The sequence below is a fragment of the Cryptotermes secundus genome, unplaced genomic scaffold (assembly GCF_002891405.2).
Source record: "Cryptotermes secundus unplaced genomic scaffold, Csec_1.0 scaffold196, whole genome shotgun sequence".
Taxonomy (NCBI): domain Eukaryota; kingdom Metazoa; phylum Arthropoda; class Insecta; order Blattodea; family Kalotermitidae; genus Cryptotermes; species Cryptotermes secundus.
In genome coordinates, this window is record NW_019735556.1 from 962,542 (window position 1) to 977,130 (window position 14,589).

General features: G+C 40.6%; 1 protein-coding gene across 3 annotated transcripts in view; it reads left to right on the plus strand.

Moving 5' to 3' along the window:
* The window catches only part of LOC111869537 (tyrosine-protein kinase Btk29A-like), an 87,122-nt gene that overhangs the window by 14,076 nt on the left and 58,457 nt on the right, over positions 1-14,589 (plus strand). The window contains exon 3 of one of the 3 annotated variants that reach the window (XR_002843685.2): positions 1,682-1,796. The exons of 1 other annotated variant lie outside the window; for it this stretch is intronic. The gene's annotated coding sequence lies outside the window, so the exon portion shown is untranslated. Of the gene's footprint in view, positions 1-912; positions 1,656-1,681; positions 1,797-14,589 lie in introns of those variants that run through there. One more of the 3 variants, XR_002843684.2, reaches the window with a different exon arrangement.

Genomic DNA, 14,589 nt, shown 5'->3' on the forward strand with positions numbered 1-14,589 from the left:
GTGATTGGTATGTTTTGATTCATTGTCATAATGTTATAGATGTGTAACATATTTTATTGGGGCCGCGCCATAGCTCAAGTGGTTAGTCGCTGGCTTCCCACTGTGGCGGCCCTGGTTCGATCCTGGGTCTGGTCAAGTGGTATTTGGGTGGACAAAGTAGCGCTGGGATGGGTTTTCTCCAAGTAGTACTTCGGTTTCTACTTCAAATCTTCATTCCAACAAATTCTGCATCATCATCACCTGGGGCAGGTACAGTAGGCCAATAAGTGGCCGCCGTGCTGAGTGGACCCAGCTGGACTCCACCCCTCACTAAGCAAAACATATTTTATTTAATTTAGTGAACATTTACAAATTCAAGTATTATATTGTAATTTTGTGTTTGATTGAATTCCAAACCTGTGTCCACGTGTGAGCACAGATACTGTAAATAGAGACTGGGCTGTTTAAAACATGTAATAATACTCTAAGCCTTATGTATTCTTTGAGGTTATATGGCAGTGTGTGCTCAACATGTACACTTGTATGTGGATATCAACATTTCAGAGTAACACGCTGCTCCTTCTTTAGGGTTGAAGCGTGTAGGGTGAGGAATTGGTTTCTACCTACAGTTCCCATTGGCCTGGACTGGATTTCATTTTCTTACCCCTTCCATGGTTTTGATTGACTGTCTTCCTTACAAGCTGCCTGTACAGTGGAGCCAGTTGTAATCTACACACTTCAGTTGTGAAGATGTAGATAACATATTCTTTGAAGTATTGGTATCTGCATACAAGACTGTATGGTGTCACACTACAGTATGAACTTACATGTTCTTGTTACCATAGGGGAAATTTTTATGTTTTTGAAGTTATTGTGTTTTATGTTGGCTGATATATTGGACTTGCACCATTCGTTATGATTGCCCCTTTCTAGGATGTGAATTGCGAGTGCCTCAGAGTAAGCAAACCCCCTGCTGGGTTGGCTGATTTGTCCTGTCTGCACAGCCTTCACTTTCTCTTAAGTAGGGTACGAGACACAGTAATTCTCTTTTGTTTTTACAACATTTCTGTAGTTTGAATAGTGGTAGATCTTGGATTTTGAAACAGTTTTATTTATTAGCTCACTGAGTGTGTAGTTTTGGTAATTTATTGGTGCATTGTTCACATTTTATAGTTTCTGTGGCTTAATTATCGGTGAAAGAAGTTGCATGAAAATTTTGTATGTCCAGAGCAGACAGTGATGTGAGATGTAGATGAGTTCACAGAGTTTCTCATTTCATTTTGAAGATGTAATTTATTCAGAAAATGTCACTGATTCTACCTTTGCTTACTATGGTTACAGTCAGTGTCAAAGTTAATCATAAAGGACTGTAACACTTCCTTCGTTCTATACAAATGGTGAAGTAACTCTGAGAGCTTTGCACCTTCACAGTGAATAAAGGACAAACTTTCTGTTCTGCATACACATAGATGACTTGGTGTGCTTATTTTGTGCAATTCTGAGAAAGAATGAAGCCTTATAGAAATGTATGGGCACTAAAATGCCCATGTAATTATGTACTGATATAAAATAAAGGTAAGACTTCAGGCCATACCATAGCTCAGGCAGTTAGTTGCTGTCTTCTCACCATGCAAGATGGATTCAGTCCTAGGACAATGTATATAGTTTTGGCAAGAAAAGTGACATGGAGGTCTTATTTCAGTTTTCCCCAGTTGATTGTCATTCCGCCTCTCCTCTTCCATCTCTGCTAGTACAGTAGACTCATTTGTGGCTGCAGCATGAAGGGACTCATTGTCATCCCACACCAACAATAAGAAATGAAGGTAAGGTTCTGTATATGTGGGTAATTAGGGCATTGTGATAGTGGGATCTTTATTTTGCTCTCCTGCTTACTGTTCACTGACTTTGAAATTACCAGTTCCGCTCATTTTATGTTATTGCTGACAACTGCTGTTTATTTGCATCTTTTACTTCTAAATCAGTAACCTAGGAAACTGTCCGTTACTGATGGAAAAAAAAAAGAGCCATGTGATGCCAACTTTACACCATAGGCTTGATTAGTAGGTAGCTGTGTTGGAATGTTCTGCATAAAGTGTGGTATTTGAATGAATGAATGAATGCATAAGGGGTGGGCCACAATAATCCGGCTCTTGAACTGCCAACATCAGTGATCTATTGTGCTTCCCATTTTGATTAACCCTTTATCACTCATACACTTCGAATGAAATGTAGAACTTTGTTTATGGGGGCGTCACAGTAGTCATTTGGTTCTATGAAGAACTAAAATCTTAAGTAAGCTGTTTCCTCACAACCACATAGGATGTGTGTGGCTGATTTGTCTTTTCCTAGACACCTTTTGTAAGTAGGGTCATCTGTCAATCCAAGTTTGAAAAGGTTTCATTTTAGGTGACAGAAAATGTGGTATTTGATGTATGTTATGACTTGTTTGCTGTAGAGCAGTTGTGCCTTTTCTGAAGCTTCTGAATCAAATAGCTTATAGTGTACCATTCTGTAGTTGCAGTATGTTGTGCTTCAAGTGTAGTGGCAAGTCATACGAATGCTTGTTGGAAAGGAAGAAGTCAGCATCATCTTTCCAACACTACTTAATGGATTTACTTTCACATGGAGTGTGTAACCTTGGGAAGACCTGAATTGCTGTCTGGCAGTTTGTTTCATAATAAAATTCATAGATCCATTCATTCATTCATCAGTAATCTGTCAGACGACAGGTTCACAGTCTTTTCCAAAAACAGTTCCTCCACTTAATGCGATCTCAAGCTTTCTCCTTCAAATGAGAATATCCTCTTCTGTCCCCAAAGTCATCCAGCATCTTCTTACGACTTCTTCCTCGTCTTCTCGTCACTTCTGTCTGCCCCTCCGGTTTGTTTTGTCTCCAGAGGAAACATCTTGCATACATGGTATCTCTGTTTTTGGAAAGAGGCTATCCAGGAAAAGTGATAATGTGGTAGTTTTTCTGTTTGCTTTCCACATCGCAGTACAGCAGCCATTCAAACCACTCTGGTCGCACCTGTTGCTATACGAACTTGAACCATCTCAAGCATCATTTCCTCTGTGCTTCAAGTCGCTGCTGATGACGTTGCTTCCATCATCAGTTTTTGGTTTTTGGTGTCTCTCTTCGTCTGATGCCCACCCTTTGACCTGTCCAGCAAGGGAGGCCCTGCCAGTAGGTATGCTACCACTGGTATAGCTCTCAGGGTCCTTGGCATACTCAAACCCCCTCACCACGTTAAGGTGGAGACACCAATGAGGGGGATAGATCAATATCTTATTATACGTAAAAATGTCAGAAATTGGGTAAGCATTTCCATTGTCATATTGCCTAAGATTCCATGAAATCTTTCCTTTTATGATTGTTTTTCAAATTGTTAACACAGAGTTCAGAAGAACCTGGTGAATTAATGTCTGATGTTCCCTCTTTGTCTGTATTATTCATGAATCCTTTATCATAGTTTCCAAATGGGTGCTATTTTCTGTAATCAGTCCTGTGATGAGTTGTTTACATTACATTGCATTGCATTCCATGGATCCAGTTAGTCAAAATGATTGTAGGATGTGGTATATGTCATATAAATACAAAACAAATGTACAGTCACAATGGAGTTCTCACACAAGAGAAACCAAAAATACACAGTGACTACACACAAGGCTATATAAAGATACATAAGTTATTTTCTTAACAGTAGGTATTCATCAACAGGGTAGAATGAATGTGTATTTAAGTATCGTTTCAGTGCTATTTTAAATCATGTCTTTTCGTTCATAAGACCTTTGAGATCAGATGGCAGGTTATTAAAAATTTTGATCCCAGCATAATATGCACTTTTCTGAAAGCATGAGAGGTTAGCAGTTGGTTTATGAAGACAGTGTTTGTGTCTTGTGTTAACACTATGTACATCCACATTCAACCGAACCTGTTCTTCGTTATTTGTAATGAAGTTTATTAATGAATATATACAGGGTGATTCAGAAAGATGGACACAATATCAATTGGCTATATTTCCTAAATTATATGTTGCATTTGAATTCTGTAAATTACAATTGATTATACATATATGGAAGTTTATAGATGTTCAGTGTGCCCCCCTCCGGCTGCACAGATAACATCTAGACGGTAGCTGAATTCATCCCACACTCGATGACAAATATCTTACGTCACTGAGTTCACTGCAGCTGTGATACGGTTTATTAGGTCATTCAAATTTGTGGGAAGAGGTGGTACACGCCACACAGTTGTTTGTGATAGTCCAAGTTCTCTACTAGCACTACGGGTTGACTTCATTGGGCTACGCTCAAAGCTCACTCGAATGCGCTCCACATTCTCCGATACACGCGATCGGCCCGGGCTTTTACCCTTACACAGAGAGCCAGTTTAATCAAATTGTTTATTCCAACAATAAATGCTCTTCCTTGTTGGAGGTTGGATGTTAAACTTACGACGAAATGCATGCTGCACCACTGTCGCAGACTCACTTTTACTGAACTCACGAATGCAAAAAATCTTGTGTTGCATAGTAGGCATCTCACTTACAACTAACGCAGTGATGGAGGGCCCTAGCGGTAGTACTAGAAACTTTACAACATCCTCTTTCAAATGTACTTTACAGAATTCAAATGCAACATACAGTTCAGGAAATATAGCCAATTGAAATTGTGTCCGTCTTTCTGAATCACGCTGTATATATTCACAAGGCAAAGTTAAGATCTGTAGTTTCTTAAATACATCTCTACAGGAATTATGCGATTTGACACCCATCATGATTCTAACAATTTTCTTTTGCAATGTAAATACCCTTTTACTGTCAGATGAATTACCCAAGAACCTTATTCCATACTTCATTAAAGAGTGAAAGTAAGCAAAATAGATCGATTTGAGAGTATCAGTGTTACTAATATGTAACATGAATCTAGTTGCATAACATGCTCTGCTTAGCTTTAGAATAAACTGATTTACATGGTTTTTCCAGTTTAAATGATTATCAATTTGCAAGCCAAAGAATTTTGTGTTTACTCCCTCTTCTATATATTTATCATTGTATCCTATGTTTAATGGATATTGTGGTGAGTTTTTTTTGTTATAAATTTTATTACATTTGTTTTTTCTAGGTTCAGGGACAGCTCATTTGCAGAAAACCATTTACTCATTTGCAAAAGAACCTTGCTTGATAACATGCAGAAATCATCTAAATTTTTACCAGAAATTATAACAAGCAAATATTGTAGGTACTGATGAGGTGCTTATTGTAGGAGGGAGGTCGTTTATATAAGTTATGAAAAGCAAAGGCTCCAAAATTGACCCCTGTTGAACTCCATGTTTTATTATTCCCCAGTTTGAGTAGGTATTCTGGATTTAATTTGATGATTTTATTTCAGTCTTTTGTTTTCTATCTGTTAGGTAGAATCTGAACCAACTTAACGTTGTTCCTTGAATGTCAAAAAAATGTAATTTAGTTAATAAAATTTCATGATTTACACAGTCAAAAGCCTTTGCCAAGTCACAGAATATTCCACCAACATGCATTTTTTGATTAATAGATTTCAACACACTGTCTGTTAACTTAAAGGCTGCATTTTGAATGGGAATTCCTTTCCTAAAGCCACACTGTTCTGGGACTAGTAGATTGTTACTTTGAAAATAATGGCTTAACCTATTTTGCATAACTTTTTCAAATATAGTCAACTCTCGATTATCCGGGGGACAGATTAACCGGTTTGCGGCTTAACCGGGGCTACTGAGGCTTTTTTGAGGCTTATATGTTGTTTAATATTCATTCACTTTTGTTTCACATGGCAAGTTGTAACACTATTTTCGCACTAGTGTGAACCGAGCTCTGCATTCTTTGGTCCCATTATGTTAACACAATGTTCTAGGGTAGGGGTGAAACAATGCAAGGATTTGTGGAAAGTTTCGAGGACAGATACACCACCCCATCGCCCCAGTTAGTATCTTTGTATCGATCTTAAAGTGTGTTAGCAAAATGTCAGGGTGTAAAAGAAAGCGTGTTGTGTTAAGTATTCAACAGAAAAAGGAAAATGCCGCGAAAAAGTAAATGACAATATTAATTTTTTTTAAGTGTTAAGTGTGAATATTCGTAAAAAATGTTGGATGTTGTTGAAGACTGTGATTGAAATAACTAATTCATATTTCAGTGTAATGTAAAAAAAGTATTAAATAGGCCATGAGATGACATAAAAATGAGGTTGAATAAATTTAAATACAGGTAGGCCTATAGTATTATGAAGGTGCAGTATTACAGTACTACTTTTAATCAAATTTGTCTTAACCAGGTTTACGATTAATCGTGATTTCCATCCCCACCATTATCCCGGATAATCGAGAGTTGACTGTACTTTAGAGAAAGCAGTTAGCAGTGAAATTGGCCTGTAGTTTGACATACTAGTCTTGTCCCCTTTTTTATATAGTGGTCTTACTACTGTTGAGTCTTGCCATCGTCCTTGAAGATGCTGGAAAGCACTGGCACATAAGTGAAACATTTGAAGGATTATAGTTTCATAAGTTCGTAACAAGAATTTAAGTTTTAACTTCAGTGTAGCTAATTTTTTCATTCAGTGAGATATTTCCAATTTCTTCAGCAGCAATGTATAACTAACTCTGTTATTAGTCATCTTTGTAACATTACTTAATGTTTAAAAGAGTGGAAACTGCTCTCATATGTTCATATTTCTAAAAATTCAGAAAATCCTTTGTAGATTCTGTTGAAAAGGGTTATTTTGCATATTCAGTGTTTGAAGCAATGCTGGGCTATTCAAAGAATCTCTCTTCACTCTTACATCCAGAATGGCTCCAGGGTCTACACAGTCTTCTGTATAATTTGTACAAGGGGCTCTTCCTGCAGATGAACGCCAGTGGGACATGAATTGGACCTTAGCAATTAAGTGCAAAGGTCAAGAATTTCAGGAGCTTTACCTCTATGCCATGGAGAAGTGAAAATTCTTACCCCGTACTTGGACTTTTACGTGGACCCCTTGGTCATCCAGCCTGTAGCCAGTTGCTATACCGACCGCACTATCCTGGTTCTCCATGTCAGCTTCCCGTCCATTGGGTGCTGGGTGCTCTTTCCCTGGGGATAAAGTGGCCGTGGCGTGAAGCTGACTACTCACCTCTATCTGGTGTAGAGGTCAAGAAAACTTGGGTCAATACATCCATTCCTCTATGTGTCTTCATGATGTAGTGCTTAAGGGACTTTACTTTCTTTTTTACGTTTTACCCTTGTGCCATAGTTCTTGGACACAAGGATGTCTAAGATTGCTGTCTTATGAGATGTGACACCATGTAGTTTGGTATGTAGGTTCATAACCCTCCTTGTACAAGTTTTGAGTTCTTATGGGGATGAGTATTAATGTTTTAGGATGTGGTGCCATGCAGTTGAATATATAAATGCTTCATATGTACTTCCTTCTGTTAAGGGAACGAACTGGGTATGTAATTGTAGCTGTTTTGTCAAGAATGGGTCATTCCACCAGTTAAGTCTGCATAATTGTATTTTTTTCATTGTGATCTACTTACTTGAAATATGACGCTTAAATTGATGTGTATATTATATTTAGCTCATTTCCTTACATTATGTGGAAAAATGAGATAGTGGCATTATGATTGTGTCATGTTCATTAATCGAAATAAAAGAGAAGGTACAAACATTCAATACAAAGAAACTGCTTTAAAATTACATTTAACATTTCAGCAAAAAGTTTCCAAAAATATTTAATATCTCTATAAATTGTTTACTGTGCGACTGCCTCTGTTGTCAAATGGTCATAGTTCCTGGCTACAGATCCAGAGGTCCGGGTTGAATTCCCGGCGCTATTAGATTTTCTGAGAAGTAGTGGGTCCGGAACGGGTCCACTCAGCTTTGTGAGGATAAATGAGGAGCTATTTCAAGGAAATAGGGGCTCCAGTCTAGAAAAACGAAATTAATGGCCGTGGGGATTCGTTGCGCAGACTACGCGACACCCTCTATCCGCTAAAATTGGCACTAACTTCGCCGACAACCGGCGGTCGCTCGGTCGGTATAGTTCACTTGAGGACTAAAACCACGGAGTTTGTTATAATTGTTTACTGTATTTAGATGCTGTTCAGTACATTTTTACAAATGATGGAGATGGGTTAATCACGTTTAGTTACTAGACTACAGGCCATATGCCCGGGATTCGATTCCCAGCAAGAACAGAGACATATTCTTTGCTGCCAAGTCCAAACGAGCTCCAGGGCTCACCCAGCCTCTTCATCGGAAGGTTCTGCCCTCGGGGGTAAAACGACCGAAGTCACCTCAATCTGTTGCCAGATTAAGAATGCGTGGAGGCGTACCGCACGTGCCCATGTGCCTCCATGGCATGGATAGGGACAAAATATTGTTTCCGACTAGTCTTTCAATTTTGAGTGTTCTAGTAAGGGAGCATTGAATTCTGGCAGATATCATAGTTGTTCAGCGTCCTTTATCCTTCAGTCACAATCCTTGTGATTCCCCTTCCCACAGCTCGGTAGAAGAGAGTTCTCCGCGGATACATTGTAGGGATGTCGAGACCCGACAAGTAGTTAGGAGGGAATGAATGAATGAATGGAGGACGGAGTGAGAGGAGTGAAGTGAAGTAAACGAGAGAGGCAGTTAAGGGTCTGGGAGGGGAACGAGTGTCGGAGAAGTGAAGTAAATCTATTGATTTTCCTTTGTCACTCCCCCACTTCCTCTTTGTGAGGGCTGGTCAACACCGCGTTCAGATTTCGGCCATACTCTTTTGTGAACTGATAAATACGGCCTGTATTAATATGAGCATTGTTAACAGATGAAGACGAAAGTAGAATATAAACCTTTAGGTCTTAGATTGTGGTCCTCTAAGTTATTACACCGTGTAGTTTGGTAAGGGGTTACCAACATTTCGGAAGCTTCCTACATCTTTCATGTCAACTTCTCCGAATATGGAGACAACAAACGGAGATTTTGGAGACGTAATACATATCAGACTATGATACGCTGTAACCCAGAGGGCAACAATCTGAATAAACTTGAAAGGATTCTGACGATGGTGTATGTTGTACAGAACCAATAGGATTATTTTTTACTCTATCCATCGTCTGGTGTATATAAGAAAAAACCAACTGTTTCGGAGACTGGATATGTCTCCGTCCTCAGGTGGAAGGGACAGGATAGACCTACTCAGTTGGGACCGTTAGAAAGAGCTAGTCTCAATCACTGTCCGCTCTTTCTAACGGGCCCTACTGAGTAGGTCTATCCTGTCCCTTCCACCTGAGGACGGAGACATATCCAGTCTCCGAAACAGTTGGTTTTTTCTTATATATACCAGACGATGGATAGAGACCAAAATAAGCCTAATAGTTCTGTACAACAATCTGAATGTTCCTCGTCTTGATGCCTCCAGAGTTACATAGGGTATATAGCATTCGTACATTGAAATTACGCTTTTAAGAAGCGCTATATTTACTTATTTGGATTTTAAAGGTAAAGTTTTTACTGTGCTTAATTAAGCACTATGTCATGAAAATATGTCGGGGAGTGGAGGTATAGCTCCACCGTTCTTGACCTGGCATTAGATGGAGGTAAGTCGTCAACTTCATCCCCGGAGAAAGAGCCCCCAGTACTCATTAAATGTACCCCAGAACCGATTTAGATGCTATGGAGAAGAGAAAAATCCATTGCCCTTCCCGAAAATATAACCCCGGCCATCCAGCCTGTAGCTTGTCACTATAATGACTGAGATATCCCTGTTCTCATTTGGCAGCGTCTGAGTTGTGCTAGTATAATAGAAGGCGATGCAGTTTTTAGAGTTGAAACAGGAAGCAGTTTTGAGTAGAACTTACAAAATCTGCTGCCTTATTGCGCAACTTTGAAATCTAACACACCCGTTATAATTAAGTTCTTACATTTTGTTTTTGTTATGAACTTACTGTTTTAAATTCGTTGTCTGTCTAGGTTAAATTTCTCAGATATAGCCTCGAAGTTTCGCTCCTTCTGCATATTTGTGATTCTTTGAGTTTTAAAAAGTACGTCGTGTCATATTATGAGTAGTATGTTGCATTCTGTTACATATATATTTTATAACTGTTTTAATTATTTACTCATTGTGATTTGTCTCGGATAATGTGTAATTGGTATGGATTAAGTATAATTAGTTTTTATATATAAAATTGATGGGCTTTGTACTTTTGTCTTTGACTGTTTCTATATCCACTGGTCTTCCAGCCATGTAAGGATCCATGGAATGTAAGTGAATGAATGAATGAATGAATGAATGAATGAATGAACGAACGAACGTCATACATAATATGTAGGTATGTTTATGATCTGTTTCCAGCAAAATTTCTCTTCTCAAAGTTTCCCACGGCATTTTCATTTGATAAAAATAGCCAGAACGAAAGTCCTGTGTTTTGAAGTTCTCTTGACCGACCATACACTATTCAGGAATCAAAATTAAGTGTCGCTCGCACCTCAGAGGCCACAATGTTGTTATTAGTGATTATCGGAAATTAGAAAGTACTGAATTACGGTGGGCTGTAATTGTGTAACGTTCATACAAAATTTCGTGAATGCTGGTCGGATGATTAAGAAGCTTAAAATCAGGGACATAGACGCACCTCCCAACTTGAAGACCGAAGATGAGATAATGTGCTGCCTGGTCAGGGCTATCACACACCTCACGGAACCTCGATAAATTAGCATGGAGCAGTGATGGAATGAATGATGGTTAACAGGGTAAGACCCGACGAAAGTCAGAAGAGACTTGTCTCCATCCCACTTCGAAACTTAGACGAAGTCACTCTGGATTGAACCAGTGGCTGCGTGGTGAGAAACCAGTGTCCTCTCGCCTGAGCTATGGCACGGCCTTTCTTATGATGTATTTATATCGTATACCTAATATTAATTACATACCCTTGCAATTGCAAATAGTGCGATTCTTCTTACAATGCAGTAAAATCGCAATGTTATTGCATGTAGTTTTCGTGTTGGTTGCACGTAGTACAAATTCAACTGGTAGGTGGCTCCACCAGGAGTCTTCATATCTTCAGTTGTCATTTCATAAGGGCTTCTTGGTACATGTACAGGGCCATTATAAGTGATTTGGGAGCCAAGAGATTAGTGTATTCCCGAAACGGTTACAGATGTAAACATGGAACAACTTGAAAGCAGCAAGGAAACTCGTTAAGTTTTTGTTGGAAACATTGCTTGAAACATATCGGCCGTGAGTGGCGCTCCGATCGCTGTCAAAGGAATATGGTGTCTCAAGTGTAGAAGGTGCAACGTTGCTTGTGGTAGGAGGAGCAGGACCATTTCCTTGGCCCCCTACATCTCCGGACCTAACTCCATGCTATTTATACGGGGATATGTGAAAGACAGTGTATACCGACCTCCGATGTCATAGTTCCTTTAAAGAGTTTCTTCGAGAGCGAATTTCACAAGCCATAGCCAATGTCGACGACTCACAGTTGCGGCGTTCATGGGAAGAATTGGAATATTGCGTTGACGTTTGTAGATTAACCAGTCGAACACATTTCCAGCACCCCTAGATAAACTTCATGGGTTGCCATGCTGTTTTCAAGTTCCGGTATATCTATAACTGTAAACGTTCCGAAAATACGCTAATATCACCATTATTGTTTATAACAGCCCTGTAGATTGTATGTCTGTATTTCCAGTATTGAATGTTATTATGTTATATTGTGCTCGGATTTTTACCATGTGGAGTCCCTAGTACAAACTAAATAAGTGAAGACGGGTTTTCGAAACTGATAAAATTATTCATTACCAATGTTTGAGTGCTTCTGATGTGTTCCGGGTTAGCGTCGGGAGAAGTGAGGGCGTTTGGTATAAACGTATAGAAGGGCCCATGTCTCCAGAAATTTCGCTGCGCTAGTAGCAAAAAGTTAGTGAACTTAAAAAAAAAAAGCGCTGTACTCAAGGAGCTCTGAGTATAAAGATCGGGAAGATATAAGCAAGAGACGGCGTCACATCTACGTACACATTATACACTGAAGTGCCAAAGTCATGGGATAGGTACCTAGTATCGTGTAGGACCCCCTCTAGCCCGACGAAGTTCAGCAACTCGACGTGTCATCGATTCCACAAGTGGACGGACGACCTCTGGAGAGATGTTGAGCCATGCCGTCTGGATAGCCGCTCACAGCTTCCTGGTATTTTAGGGTGCAGGATTTTAGGTGCGAATGGACCTCTCCACCACGTCCCATAAATGCTCGATTGGGATCATGTCGGGCAAACGTGGTGGCCACACCATTCGTCGGAACTCTCCAGAATGCTCCTCGAACCAATTCTGGACTACTCCGGCCCGATGACACGGTACATTGTCCTGCTGGAATATCCCATCGTTGTGGGGTTACATGAAGTCCATGAAGGGCTGCAAATGGTCACCAAGCAGAGTAACGTAGCGGTCACCGGTCAATGGCGTGTTTAGGTGGACGATCGGACCCAACTCATCCCACGTGAATACACCTCACCAGTATGGAACCACCACCAGCCTGCACGGTGCCTTGTTGACAACTGGGGTCCATGGCCTCATGGGGTCTGCGCCACAACCGAACCCTACCATCCGTCCGAAACAACTGGTACCGTGACTCATCGGACCACGTCACATGTTGCCAACCCTCCAGGGTCCAATTAGCGACGTCACAAGCCCAGGTGAGGCGCTGTGTCCGGTGTCATGGTGTTAACAGAGGCACTCTGGTCGGTCTTCTGCTCCCATATCCCATGGAAGCTAAAGAACATTGCACTGACCTGCTGGATATGAGTCTGATACCTCCTGCATTGAATGTGGATGTGATTTCAGCCAATGTCGCTTGTCTGTTACCACGGACAATTCTAGCTAGATGCCGCTGGTCACGATCATTAGGCACCCGTGGTCGGCCACTGCGTTGTCCACGGTGGGTGGGAATGCCTTCCACAAGGTATTTCAGGTACACATGTGACACCGTGGACCGAGGAATGTTGAATGACCGCACAATTTCGGAAATGGAATGTCCCATCCGCCTGGCACCCACTATCATGCCCCGTTCTAACTCCGATAATTGAAGTCGGCTTGCCATGAGCAGACTGGCCGGTGTTCAACATGACCCATGGGAGAACACCTCACAACTGATACTGCTCTGGGCATTCCCAATCTGTAAAAAAGAAATTCACATACTGCTATCCCATGACTTTTGGCACTTGAGTGTATATACAGTGCGCTCGAGGGCCACGCGGTAGCGTAGTTGGTTGAGGCACTATGCTACAAGCCCGAAGGTCGCGGGTTGAAGTTCCGATGAGGTCATTGGATTTTTTTTTCAATTGACCTAACCCTTCCAGCCGCACTATGGCCCTGGGGTCGACTCAGCCTCTAACAGAAATGAGTACCAGGAATATTCTTGGGGGTAAAGGGCGGCCGGCACGTAAGGCTGACAACCTTGCCGCCATCTGTGATGGCTCGATGCTCAGGGCAGCCGCTTGGTTCGCGCCGTTGCTGGTCCTCTCCTTGCTGGCCTTGAGATGAATGTTATACGTAACATCTGGATGCTATATAACCATCTGTTTCTAGTTTAATATAAATGTATTTCATATGCAGTATTACTGTATTGGCCCGTCCTGAAGCTAATACCAGAACTTCCAGTGCAACTTATAATCGCAGACACATGCACGTGTCAAAGAGCGGAAACACTGTCTCTCTCATGTTTAATTTTTGAATAATTTGAACTTAAAAAAGAAAGCGACTTCCATACTCAGTAACTAGCCAGGTGCCCGATCAGAGATAAAGCTGCAGACTTGGAAACCAAGGTCTTGATAATGTGTTGACTGGTCAGAGCTTTCGCACGTCGCAGGAGGGCGATGGTAAAATGATGATCAACAGAGAAAAGTCGAGACTCGAGAGAGAGAGAGAGAGAGAGAGAGAACGTTCAGTGTTATTTCGTCCACCATGAATCTCGCATGAAATCACCTGGAATTTAATCCGGGCTTCCGGAGTGAAAAGCCGGCGCTAATCGTCTGAGCCATGGCACGGCCTGTGAATTGTGGAATACGTGGTATTTTTAAGATTACATTCTGTAAATGAGCAGAATTTAATCAGATCTCAGTTTTGTTGTGCAGCTTCCGTACCTAATAGATCAATTATTAATTTATAAGTTAGGTTGTGATTCGTGAGACACGTATATGGGATATAAACATAAAACTCGTTGAAGCATTCGCGTTCCAGAAATAGCCAGGAGGACATTAGTCAAGAAAATGGCTGTATTAAAAAAAAAAAAAAGAAGAGGAAGTGTGTCAAATGGTGCAATAAGGCCAAACGTACAAAAGGAATACAGCGACGTTATCGGACGGAATTTTGAGAGAATCCACATTCTAAGCCATCCATTTATGCATTTTACAAACAGTTCTTTGATACAGGTTATTTGTATAAAGGGAAATTTCCCTTTATGCTAAAATGTATCGATGGAATTGGAGTATCAACTTGACGTGTACAAAGTTACCAGTAGTTCACGTAGCGAACAACTCGTAGTGGTGAAATATGCTTTAGACAACAATAAATGATATAATGATACAAATTCCGTCCCAAGTGCAAACAATATATTATGTGTCCTTG